This window comes from Marmota marmota, unplaced genomic scaffold (genome assembly GCF_001458135.2).
Source record: "Marmota marmota marmota unplaced genomic scaffold, marMar, whole genome shotgun sequence".
In the NCBI taxonomy this organism is placed as follows: domain Eukaryota; kingdom Metazoa; phylum Chordata; class Mammalia; order Rodentia; family Sciuridae; genus Marmota; species Marmota marmota.
Window position 1 is genome coordinate 31,186,683 of NW_026000229.1, and position 14,148 is coordinate 31,200,830.

General features: G+C 35.8%; 1 protein-coding gene across 3 annotated transcripts in view; it reads right to left on the minus strand.

The window, feature by feature from the left end:
- Positions 1–7,526, minus strand: part of Ctxn2 (cortexin 2) — an 11,270-nt gene extending 3,744 nt beyond the window's left edge. Inside the window, exons 1-2 of one of the 3 annotated variants that reach the window (XM_048793150.1) lie at positions 6,307–7,526; positions 4,582–4,615 (exon numbers count right to left, since the gene is read on the minus strand). The gene's annotated coding sequence lies outside the window, so the exon portion shown is untranslated. Of the gene's footprint in view, positions 1–4,581; positions 4,616–6,148; positions 6,240–6,306 lie in introns of those variants that run through there. The other 2 variants (XM_048793151.1, XM_015480241.2) reach the window with 2 other exon arrangements.
- Between the last annotated feature and the right edge of the window lie 6,622 nt (positions 7,527–14,148).

Here is a 14,148-nt window from a genome sequence, read left to right on the forward strand (position 1 = left end):
ATATATATATATATATATATATATATATATATATATATGTATATATATATACTAGAGACTTAACCCAGGGGCATTCTACCACAGAGCCACATTCCCAGCCCTTTTTTTGAGACAGTTTCTTCCAAAGTTGCTTAATGCCTTGCTAAGTTGCATTTTTAATGGAAAAATAAGTACTTCACATGTAATGAAGTACAGTTCCTGATAAGTAAGTACTGACTACAGTTCCTGGCACATTGTAGATACTTAATAAATATTTGAACTGGATTCAAGTAAATACATTGAGGAACATAATGCTTGATGTATAAAATTATCCTTAAAAATCAATCTAGGCCAGGCATGATGACACTTATTTATAATCCCAGCAACTCAGAAGGCTGAAGCAAGAGGATCTCAAGTTCAAAGCCAGCCTCAGTAACTTAACAAGGCCCTAAAGCAACTAGAACCTGTTTCAAAATAAAGAAAAAAAGGGCTGGGGATGTGGCTCAGTGGTTAAGTGCCTCTGGGTTCAATCCCCAGTACCGCCCCCCAAAATCTAATTTTATAATATCCAAAAAACACACACGCACACAAAAACATTTAGTTTAAAATAAAACAAATGAAAGAATTTGCATTTAATTTCAAAAATCTATCTTGAAACCAGGCGTGATGGTGTACTCCTATAATTTCAATGACTTGGGGATCTGAGGCAGGAAGATGACAAGTTCAAGGGCAGCCTTAGTAATTTAGTGAGGTCTTAAGCAACTTAGCGAGATACTGTCTCTAAATAAAAAATAAAAAGAATTAATAAGAACTAGGTATGTAACACAGTAGTAAAGTACCCCTGAGTTCAATCCCTACTTTAAAAAAAAATAGTCTTGAAGATTCATATCAAAATTCAACAGCTTTTTCAGAGTTCAGTGTTTCTGCTCTTTTCTATCAAATTGATTAACATAGCGTTTACAGAATGTGATTTTTAGTTTTTAAAGGTAGAGAAAGTAAGTCTTTCCTAATAACTTTGTAAGTTTTCTTCTGTTTTTTTTTTTTTTTTAAGGAAAAGTATGTAGTCATTATATTATTTTGGTGTTAATCTGTACCAGGCATTCTATTGTAGCAACTTTGGTTAGCATAGATTTATGGCATAATTGTACCTCCCTTTGTTTGCCTTGTCCTTTATAATACTTGGCTCTTCCCTTAGGCAAGAGGATTATTTTTTTGTAAGATACTTCCAAAATTTCCAGAATCAATAAATGAGTATACAGAATCACGTAGTAAATAAATAAAGCCACTAGTTTTGTTGTTCCTTGGAGGAATAGATAAATGGCTATTTGATGACATTATGTATATTTATAAGCACTCAATCTCTATTATTGGTACAAATACAGAAAAAATGCAGTGTAACTAGGGTAAATACTGAAAAGTGACCAAAAATTTTAAATGTTTTAGGAATTCTAAAGAGTTGAATGAGCTTAAGGTAACAAATAATATGTTTTAAAACTTATTCATTGAACAGATAGATGTTGAGTTTCTGTTATGTGTCAATGCAGTCCTTGGTGCTAAATAGTTATGAACTTGATAACAATGTATACCTGCCATAATGACTGTTACATCCCAGTGGAAAAGATGAACACAATCTTAAAAAAATCTAACTCTATATATCTATATCTATATATTGTGCCAGGTGGTCATAGTTGTAAATGTGAAAGAAAGAAAAACAAGTTAAAAGGAAAAAGAATTGTGGTAGTGACCAAATGTCATTCTTTTAGTATCAAGGGTTACAAATGTCTCTCTAGGGAGATAATATTTGACCTCAAACTTGAATAATGTCAAGGAAGGAGACATGAAAATATAGGGGGTGAAGAGCATTGAAATTTCAGGAAACAGCCATTGCAAAAGAATTGAAGTAGGAGGGGCGATTTCAAATATGATATGTTCAGATCAAGAAATTAACTGATACAGGCTATGGCTCTCAGCATAGGCCCCACTTCCTAGAGGTTCCATCATATTCCAATAGGCCCACCATCTGGCAACCAAGCCTTTAACACATGGGCCTTTGGTTGACAAATGGGCTCTAAACTATAGCAAATGCCAAATTCATTTCCTCTGGGAAATTTTACTACTAGCATGGTGAGTCAGGGAAATAGCATGAACATGATTTAGAATTTTTGGCAATGCACTTAGCAGTCTCCCATGATCTTTGCAAGGAACATGGGAGATATTCCTGAATAATAGCATTTTTTATATAGATTCATACTTCAGTGTACTACCCTAATAAATATTTGGTTCTATAATCATGGAGATAGGTCTACAATGTAGTATCACAAAGGAATATCTACATCCTCTTCAGTGTTTTTGAATAGTAAGTAGGTTGAAGACCTAGAAGTGATGATTATTAAATTTGATACAATTCTTAGCTGAAACTATATGATAGCTCACAGAATCAAAACTTAAAAAACAATTCTGATGAAAAGAATTCTGAGTTGAAACCAGAAAATAGAATTTAACATTTCTAAAAATTCTGTGTTTATGTGGGAGGAACGAAGAGGTACCATTCTTAAATGGGGGAGACACAGCTTGGCCGTTTATGTGAAATAAGTCTGCAAGTTATCAAATATATTCGTATCAAATACTAGTATAAATTAAAGCTGTGAGGTGATTATTTAAAAAGCAGACGCTGGCCAGGAGCAGTGGCACACACCTGTAATCCTAGGAGTTTGAGAGGCTGAGACAGGAGGATTGCAAGTTTGAGGAACTTAGTGGGGCCCTAAGCAATTTAGCAAGACCCTATCTCAAAATTAGAAATTTTAAAAAAGGGCTAGGCAGGTAGCTCAGTGGTAAAGGGTCCTTGGGTTCAATATCTAGTACCACCACCACCATGGACAATAAATGCTGTTTTAAATTGAATGGAGATACAAATGATAGAAAGTAGCAATACTGTAATTATGCTTCAGTCAGGCAAGTATGAAATAATATATATGCACTATACTTTTACCCCCAAATATTTATTGCATTGCTACTATGTTGTACTAGGAAGGATACCTCTACTCAAAGACATTCCAACCAGGAAGGGAGAGGAGCCATGCTCAAACAAGAATAAAACAATGCAGGTTTCTACCAAGACAATAAAAAAAGGAAGAAAACTTGTATCCAACATGGACTGCGTATCAAATAGAGCTTTACGTCTATTATTTTATCCACACAACAACCATATGTGGTTGATATTATCTTCAACATCTTGATGGAAAAAAAGAGAGAGAGAGAGAGAGAGAGAGAGAGAGAGAGAGTGAGTTCAAGGGGATAAACAAAATATAGAGAGATCCGGGCACACTCCTGTAGTCTAGTGCTCAGGAGGCTAAGGCAAGAGGAACTCAAGTTCAAAGCCAGCCTCAGCAAATTAGTAAGGCCCTGAAGCAACCTAGAGACACCCTGTCTCTAAATAAAATATAAAAAAGGGCTGGGCTGTTGCTCAGTGGCTTAGCACCCTGGGTTCAATCCCTAGTACCAACAAAACAAAACAGTATTCTCTAATGTCGTGACACTAAGTTGAAGGGTATTTAGGCATGATGAGCAATGAAAGAATGGAGTCAGGTTGGTGGAGGAAACTTGACAAAGTAAGTTTTACTTGCACAAAAGTTAAAGGTGCAGAAGCTTTAATCATTAGATTTATCATTTTCAATAATAAAGACATGATCATGTATTCAGTTTTCAATAGAAAATCAAAGCCAGTCGTGGAGGTGCACATCTGTATTCCCAGCTACTTGGGAGACTGAGGCAGGAGGATAGCAAGTCCAAGGCCTGCCTATGCAATTTGGTGTGACTCTGTCTCAAAATAAAAAGCGCTAGGATGTAACTCAGTGGTAGAGCACTTGCTTAGTATACATGAGATTCCAGGTCTAATCCTAGGGGGGGAAAAAAAGTCTAGTACCTAAGGTTCAAAGGGCTATAAAATTTCCATTTTTAACATAAAATTGATTTGGGAAAGAGCAGATGTTTTATTAATACTTTAAAAACAAAAACTTAGATTTCTATTTCATCTTAAAATTATATTCCACACTAAAGATGAAAACAAAATACAGGTCAAGGAAAACAATTGAAAAGTAATATTTGAAGGTTGAAAAAAGGTCTGGCCATTGCTTCAGGCTGCTTCTACACAAACAAATAAAAGTAAAAAGTTAAACACTTGCTTAATAATAGAATCAGTAAATAGATGTTCTTGGTAGTTTAAGACAAGCATGTAGCAATTGAAATACTTGTATTTGAGGTCTAAATTTTTCAACTAATTGCCCAAACTTTTCATTTTATTTGACTTACGAAATGAACAACTTGTCTAATTTCAGCATGAAGTCTACAGTTTCTGAGAATATGTTACTAAACAGGGTCAGCTTTGTGCCTTTCTATTGATATGGAACATAATACAACATAAAAATACTGTTAGTAACATAAGTAAGTCTTTAATTACAACACTCATTCCTTAAAAATAAATAAGGAATCCAAAATATTTGACAATTATGGAAGTCAGATACATTTTTACTTTCTCTAGTTGCTGAAAGAGATCGGAAAGCAAAACATCATTAGGTTCTGCACAACAAAGATTGTAATGCCTACCTCAGGAGGAAACATCATCTTAACATCCTGTTTACTAGGAAATAGAAAAATGAAAGACATATGAGAGAAATTCAGATTATGAAGTAACAAAACCATAAATTTAAAAATATGAGAAAAATTAGTTGAGAAAATTTGATGAATAAAAAAGATCAAATGTAAAATTAAATAGTGGTAAAATTATTTTAAATATGCTAGACAACAAAAAATTGATAAAATTATCAACATTGCACAGCTTAAATATCAGGGTTTCTACATATATTGATTAAAATGTTTTAATACATTTTTATAATACTACTAGAAATAATAAACTACTGCTTTGAGCCATGTTCATTGAAATTAATGTTTAGGCATTTTTGAAAGAAGCAACTGGGTTGAAAGTACAACATTTCTTTCATGGCAAATGTCAGGAACTGACATTTGAAGTTCTGATGAGTCATAGGATTAGGCCAAGGGTATACCTGTAGATATCAAAAGGCCCACATTTCATGGAGGCTGCTTCATAATTGCAAATCACCAAATGAAAAAAAAAAAAAACTAAATCCTCTGATTAGTCATACAAATCATATCATTGTAAGTAGTCAAGCAATGTTAATATTTTTATAGATATTTAGTCTTTCGTATACATGAATGTTGAAGGTGATGTTTATGTCTTCTGTGAAATATATTTACTGATAAGCAGACAAAAATTCATTTTTCAGAAACATAGTTATTAATCTTGCATGCAATACATAATTGTGGAAGCCAATGGTAAAAACATGGATCAAAAAAAAAAAGAACCACCTCCAGTATTTTAATTTTAATCAACAGGTTCCCCCCCCCCCCTCTTGTTTATTTATTTAGTAATGGTATTCCAAACAGCAAATCTGAAATAGATATTATTAAAGTGAAGTATGATGTTCTGGATAATAATTTCTAATACCAATGATATGACATTCATAATTTCATGAAATGACATATAAGAAAACCCAAGCTTAAAAAAAATGAGCCCTCCCATGCATAGACACACACACCCTGCACCAAATATAAAAAGATTATTAAGTCCTGTTAAAAGTAAAGAGGAAAAAGACGCATTATTGAGGCCACTTTTGCATGGAGCTAGCTAATCATTAGTAATGGAATGTGTTGGAATTGAAAGAAAATCTTAAATTACAAACCCAGATGTCTTCATCATGGTGCATAGATTTCAGAGTTTCCCAGATAGCCATACCTTGGGATCTTCCAGAATTCACCCTTAAACCCTTCAGATTTCAATCTTAAGAGAATTTCTCTCTTAAGAGACCTTTTGGATGGCTCTTTTGACATTCCTTCCAAATTACTAGACAATCTGATCTGAAAATTCTCAAAATGTCTCACTAGAGAAGCCTAGACCATCATTATTATTCTACGTTGTTTGTCTCTAGTTCTCTTTCTAAATATTAAACTGAAGAAGCATGGAAACTTCCTACCAAATATTATGGGAAAAGCATCAACAATCCATACACACACACATTTTTTTTTTTTTTTTAAACAAGAGCATCAGCAGCTCCAGAAGCACTAGGGCCCTTTCCTCCTAAGAATTTGAACTCACCAGACCCGCAGGCTCCCCCCACCACCCTCCTCTGGCTCTCCTGTCTCAGAAAAGCAAGAGGATGAGGACAGGCTCCTCATCTGGACCTGTACTGGAACCCTGTCAGTTAATGCGGGGAGAAGGGAGAGAAAGTTACTTCGCAGGCAGCAATGTCTCACCTTCCATGCTTGTTGTCATGGAGATGAAATCCAGCGAGTAGACTTAAGTGTTGGCAGGTTTGTCTGTGTTCGCTGATCGGTTCAGTAAAAATGTAAAAGGCGTATTCTGGGAACCTGCGTGGAGTCACAGGACCGTGGTTAGCGCTTTCCTGGCCTACGAGTGTAAATGCCTGTGTCTGTCGGTGAGAGAGGACGTGGGCGCTCGCCGAAGTACGTGTGTGCGCGCGTACGGTTTGTAGGAAAATGTGTGTTGATTTCTTCGGTGTGTCACTGTAAATATTTGCGCGCGTGTGTGAATGTGACAGCGTCTGTGTATGTGTGTAAGACTGAAAGGAGGTGGCAACGAGAGGGGGAAGGGCATCAGCTACAGCAGCAACAGGCTCTATTCTTCAGGTCTGCTAAAAAGAAGAAGGAAATAAAAGGAAACAGGCGCTCATTTCCCCCCACATTACATCCTAAAGGTTAGCAATCAGGATTCATCATCATTTTTGCTTCCTAAGGCCGTGAGGATTTCATTAATTTATTGTGAAAATCCTTGATTTTCTCTCTTTGCTGCATCCCTAGCTATGCCGCGGGCATTTTGCTGCGCGTGATGACAGCAGTCTCCGTGGAACGGTAGTCTCTAGATTTTTACATTACATTTCATTTCATCGGATAAAGGAAAAACGGGAGTGAAGGGTGTATTGGTATAACTGGGGACTGAATGCGTCACTTGGAGTTTTTACCCTTATCCTTTCGGTTTTCTCTAGGAGAAACAAACCCAAACGCATCCCTCCCATTGCAGGAGTAGGCGCCTAGGCGCTGTCCGTAGTCCTGAAATACTGCGTAGTGAGACCTTCCTCCTAAATACTAGCTAGAAAGCACCAAAATAGTAGTCAGGAACTCTCCAATAAAATCTTTAGGTAGCCGAGAGTCACGTTTTCTAAACAGCGTTGAATATGTAGATTGCAAGCACTCTGCTTTGAAAGCAAAGCAAAACAAATTTAAACAACAGAAATCTCCCTTATCCCTGATTTAGGTCTCTATTTAATAGTTTCTCCAAACTCAGTTTTAACGTTTTCAATTTCTTTCCTGTTTTGCTCTATATCCAGAACCTACAATTTGCAAGCACCTGTAGGTTTCCTACAATTTATTAATCTTTTTTTTAAGATTAAGAGAGAGAGAATTTTTAATATTTATTTTTTAGTTTTCGGCGGACACAACATCTTTGTATGTGGTGTTGAGGATCGAACCGGGCCGCACGCAAGCCAGGCGAGTGCGCTACCGCTTGAGCCACATCCCCAGCCCCACAATTTATTAATCTTATGATCTAGTAAATTGTTGGCATTTGGGGGAAAATACAGATACAGAATTAGGACCTAAACTATGTTAATAATAATAATTCTTTAAAAAACTGAGAATATATAATGTGTAATGAGTTTTAATTAAAAAAAGAAGACGTTTTAATGGTTATTTAGGGTATTTAATAATTTAGGAAATGTAATAGTCTTAAAAAATTGGGCAAAGTATACCTGGGAGTTCATAAAAGGCCATACTGGAAAAAAACAAAAACAAAAACCAAAAAACAAAACAACAACAACATCAACCTGTTCTTTTTCATTTAAGACTATTAAAAATCCTGAAAAATAGGTGATGTCATTGCTTACTATGAAAGAGAGAAGAATATCTATCTTTTTCTAGTGACATTTTTCTTACTATGGTTTCATGAACTTGTTAAGGGCCACATACTTTATTAGCACTGTGGGCTAGGACAGTGCTTCTTGAAATTTAATGAGCAAATGAATCCCCTGGGGAATCTTGCTAAAAACAAGACTCTGATTTAGTAGGTGGGTGGTTTTGGAGTCTCAGATTCTTCATTTCTAACAACATTGTAAGTGATGTAAAAGGTTGCTAGTCTTGGGGCACTTCAACTAGCAAAGTGCTAGAAAATGTATTCTGGCAACAAAGTTACTCATACAGTGTGAGAAAGAAAGTAATTTTCTTCTATCTACTTTTCTACATTTCTAGACTGTATCAAAAATAAGCCATTCCAACCACTCCAGAAGTTAATCCTGGAATTATTTTTGCTGGCTACAACTGTTTATGAGTTTGATTCATTGGACTTTGATTTTGACACTGCCTAGACCCGTGCTACAGTTGACTACATTTTATAATTCCATATTATGATCTGCAATTATCTATTTGTTTTGGAATTCTAGCTCAAGGGAACAGAGCCAAATTACATGATTCTGCTGTTGATTTATGGGCCCCATTCCAAGAATTTGTTACTTTGGTTAGGGGTTTTGAATTATCATTTTATGACTTTAAATACAGCCCCATGATAAATGACCATAAGTTGATTTTTTAAAATCTAGAAACTGCAGACCTAATTCTCACTTGGTTTAGAAAGAGGAATAGGGCTAGTTTTTCATAAATAATTAGTGTGAACACTGATCTGTTAAGTCACTGACATCATATGCACATACATAGATTTTGAAGTTTGCTCAAATGGATAGTTTTGTGCTTTTTTAAAAAAAATTGTTTTAATTGTAGTTGAACACAATACCTTTATTTTATTTTTATGTGGTGCTGAGGAGCAAACCAGCACCCTGCATGTGCTAGGTGAGCACTCTAACCTTGAGCCATAACCCCAGCCCCAATTTTGTGTTTTTTAAAAAAATCTGTAACAATATCACTTTATGTTGTTCTTCCAGTTAATAATTTTGAATTGATGCCAAAGGAAAGCTTTAACTATAAATTAGGCTCCTTTGTGTTAGTACATGACCTTCACCTTTTTAAAGCTACATGAAAGGTGGCAATGTTCTCAAAAGTCAGGAAAGTATAATGGATTAAGAAATCCATTATGTTCTACTTCTTTAGCTAGGTGCTGGGATTCAAAGATAAATGAGATTTGTTCTTTGCCCTTGAGATACATTGTAGACCCACATGGCAAGTTTTACAAAGTTCATAGAAACACAGAAATTAATGTGTAATTTATATTTTATTCTCCATTGCTAAAGTAGTGATGAAGAATTGTATAAAGATAAAACACAGAACACTTGCTTGCATTTCAAATGCTTGCTCAATTTCTATAAAAAATTTCTAAAATGTATGGACTATATGAATGTTATTCTAAGGCACATGTGGTTTAATTTATACTTCCAGAGAGTCTATGATTTATTTTCAGAGCAATACAAATTATTAGAAAGGTAAATATGTGCATTGTTTTAACCTCCCAGACAGAATTGTCTTTCTTCTGTTTTGTCATTACATTCTTAGTTTATATACAAATATTCTACATAAAACAAGTCCCAGTTTATACAACCTTCTCTATGCCTATTACAACATTGTCACTAAATCTTGGTCAACATATCACTTACCATTATGATTTGAAGATGAGGTGTCCAAGCTCCTATTAATGCAGGAATATTTAGAAGTAAAATGATTATATTACAAGAGCTGCAACCTAATTAGTCCATCCAAGTTCGAATGGACTGACTGGTTAGTAAGTGTAGTCATTTGGGGTGTGGCTAGAAGAGGTGAGTCCCTGGGGGCAGCCCTGGACAATTGTTCTTCTTGTTCTCTCTCTCTCTCTCTCTCTCTCTCTCTCTCTCTCTCTCTCCTTCCTTGTTGTCATGAGAAGAGCAGCTTCCCTCCACCATACCCTTCCTCTATGATGTGTTGCTTCACCTTAGTCCCAGAGCAATGGAGTCAACTGTCTATGGATTGAGACCTCTGAAACTGTGAACCAAAATAAGTGTTTCACCCTCTAAGTTGTTCTCACTGGAAATTTTAATCACAGGGACACAGAAGCTGATTGAATCAATCTAGTGCTTATTTGACTTTAGATGACATTAAGCAATTAGCTAAGTTAAAAAGTTGACTGCTTATATTTTTAAATGCACTCCTATTTTGAGTGTCATTTTTAGCTACCCATGCCTTCTTCCCACCTCTGTTGTTTTAATCTTTTTTTTTGGGGGGGGGGATTAAAAGTGACTTTGAAATTTTAGTAAAAAGTATATGCCACCTCTCTAAAAATACATACATACAGAAGTTTTGCTCAAAACTCAGGCATTCATGGACACCCCCCATAAGAAGTTCATTTCTGTAATCCAACATAATCCCAAGAGAATACTTCAAAACTTCTTCTATAAATGAATGGACCATGATCTTATTCTCAGTTTTGCATTTAGATATAGAGTGGTTAAAGTCCTTTGTTTTGTTTTAAGAAAAAGAAGAAAAACATAAAAGTAATAGAGCAATTTAAAAAAACAAAACAAAACTCTGATATCTCAAGAGTAGCCAATGCTGAATGCTGAAATAGGATTAGAGAGGGTAGTAATAGCATGATTAGATATGATTAGAAAATGACTGTGCTGGATTTTGTCAACAGTGAAGAAATTATCTAAGTGAGTGGACTCATAAGTGAATTGAGCATGATGATACTTCAGTGCAGATAATGATCTAATGCCGGACTATTTGATGAATCCCATTGAAAATGAGATTTTATGTTTTGCTGGTAAACTTTTCTGCAAAGAAAAATACCCTAAGTGTTTCATTTCAGAGTGACCTATTTAAAATAAGTTTCATTTAATTGGTTTCAATTTTATGACACATAATCCTTAAATTGTTTCCTAAAAGTGTACTTCAAACCCTCTGCCACATTCACTATTGAATCTAATTCATATGATAGGGTATCTTGAGCTCAATGTCCACAAATGTGTGAGTTGTCACCACAGTATAATATATAGAAATTGGCTTAAATTATTTTGCTTGGTTAAAGAAACAGAAACAAAAGCCATTATTTTTTACTCTGTTGCAACATATTCTTTTGTAATATGAGTTAGTTAATGCATAATTGAAAAATAGAAATGTGAATAGAATGTGGAAATCAATTGTTTTATGCACAATTTTACCAGTGTAATAATGTTTTGATTATCAAGCAGCAGCAGCAGAAATCCAAGTCCACTAAGAGAGCTAATGCAGTAAGTTGTGGAAGAAAGCAGTCTTGTACCCATTGCCCATCCACTCCCCTTTTTATCTCTTGGCACATGCTCTATCTTGAAAGTGCAGGTTCTTCTTGATCTTTGTTTATTTGCCCTTGTTTTCATACTCAGTCTTTCTTTATATTTTCCTCTCATTTGTTCTTAACTAAAACAAATTTTCAGTTTTACATATATTGTAAATTATATTTGAACTTTTATTCTTAACTTTGCTAGCACTTTCAATAGGTTTGTAAATGTTTTTGTAGTGCTCTAGTTGTGATGTGGCATAGCTTTTTCATTGTTATGGTTTGGACGTGAGTTGTCCTCCAAAAGCTCACGTGTGAGATAATGCAAGAAGGAAGGTTCAGAGAAGAAATATTGGGTTATGAGAGCCTTACCCCAATCAGTGAATCAATCCCCTAATGGGATTAATTGAGTGGTAACTGAGGGCAGGTGGGGTATGGCTTTGAGGTATATATTTGTATCTGGCAAGTGGAGTCCCTTTCTCTGATTTCTGATTATCACGTGAGCTGCTTCCTTCCATCACACTCTGCGGCCATGATGGAGCCTGCTGTTCATGCACTGAGATCTCTGAAACCTTAAGCCCCCAAATAAACTCATCCTCCTCTACAATTATTCTGGTTGGGTCTTTTAGTGACAGTGAGAAACTGATGTGACTCCATTTTTGAAAACAGCTTCTACCTCAAGGATTGTCCAGAGGGAGGGGGTGTGATCCTTGTCCTTGGGAAAACCCAATGCTGAGTTGTTTGTCTGCAAATAATAGGAGAGATCTGTGGCACCATGTGTCTCTGACTCAGGCTAGGTGAGGACCCATAGCAACCCCCTAGCAACCACCAATCAGCATGAGACAGTGAAAATACTTGGGATGCCAGATGACCCCCCCAGTAGTTTATGGTGGTTGATAAGATTTAGAAAACCAGGTAGTTTAGCATTACACCCCTCCCGGATTAAACCAATCAGTTCAAACGAATCCCCCTCTTGTACTAACCATATGATAGGGTATCTACCCAACTTGTTTCTGCAAGTGAATGTGCTAATCAATGTTAAGAGTTGTTGTTTGATTTTCCCGTGGTGTGAAATGATTTTCTGTGTGATGTTGTGACACATAGAGTATCCCCCCCAAACTTATAAAATCTCACTGACCAAAGGACCAGGGCTCACTCCTTGGGACTGCTGAGTAGGAAATGGTTGTGAGTCCAGGCTTGAGCTTGCAATAAAGACTCTTGTGTGATTGCGTCGGATTTGGCTCTTGGAGGCCTATTGGGGTCCCACAAATCTGGCATTACAACAGCAGTGAAAAAACTGACTGAAACATTGCTTTTTCTCCATCATTATTTTCCCCCAAAAATCTTTTCAGTTATTTTATAAATTAAATAGACTTTAGTTTTTAGGTCAGTTTTAGGATTACAGAATAGTCAAGAAGAGAGTACAGTAAGTTCACATGTATCTCGCTTCCCCTTCCCTCATAGTTTTACCTATTATTAACATTTTGCAATAGGATAGTGTATTTGTTAACAGTTGATGAACCAATACTGATACATTATTATAAACTAAATTCTGTGGGTCATGTTAGAGTTTATTCTTTGTGTTGGTCAGTTCTATGGGTTTTGACAAATGCCTAATGTTATATATCCACCATAATATTGTCAAGCAGAGTAGTTTCACATCCCTAAATGTGCTGTATTCATTCCTTCCCCTCATGAACACTTGGAAACTATTGAACTATTTTTTTAAACTGTCTCCATAGTTTTGTCTTTTCTAGGATGTATTTCTAAAGTCATAGAGGTTTCGTTGCATTTTCAGATGGGTTTGGTCATTTAGCAATGTGCATTTAAGCTTCCTCTATAACTTTTCACAGTTTGAAAGCTCATTTCTTTGTATTGCTTAATACTCTTATATTGTATGGATATACTGCAGTTTATCCATTCACCTAATAAAGGATGTTTTGGTCGCTTTCAAATTTCAGCCATTATGAATAAAGATGCTATAAACATTTGTGTGCAGGCATCTGTTTGGACAGTTTTCAACCCACATTGGAAAATAACTAAAAGAGTGATTGCTGGATTATATGGTAAGATTATATTTTGCCTTGTAAGAAAATGTCATATGGTCATCCAAAGTGGCTGTATTAGTTTGCATTCCTGTCAGCAACAAATGAATGAGAGTTCCTGTCACTGCACAGCCTCATCAGCATTTGGAATTTTCAGTGTTTTGGATTTTAGCCATTGTAATAGGTACGTAGAGGGATCACACTGTTCTCTTAATTTTCAATTCCCTAGTGACATATGAGATTGATGATTTTTTTTCATATATTTTTCATCTATACCTTTTCTTTGGTGAGTCTGTTTGGATCTCTTCCTAATTTTTTAATCTGGTTATTTGTTTTCTTATTGTTGAGTTTTAAAAGTTCTTTGCATTTTTGGGCCAGGGCAGTGGTGCACCTGTAATCCCAGTGGCTCAGGAGGCTGAGGCATGTGGATCATACAGGAGGCTGAGGCAGGAGGACCATGAGTTCAAAGCTAGCCTCAGCAACAGAGAGACGTTAAGCAATTCAGCCAGTCCCTATCTCTGAATAAAATACAAAATAGGCCTGGGGAGGTGGCTCAGAGGTTGAGTGCCCCTGTGATCAATCCCTGGTAAACCCCGCCCCCCCCCGCCCCCCCAAGAAAGCAACAACAACAAAACATATATAAATTTTGTAAAGAATTTAATACCTGTCTATGGCTTGTCTTTTCATTTTGTTATTTTTGGTTATTTTTAGCGCATGATTTTCTAAAATATGAGGGTTTTTTCCCCCTTCTTCAGGAATGCACACATTGTTAAAGAAGAAACATTTGAGTACTTGATATCAGTTTTC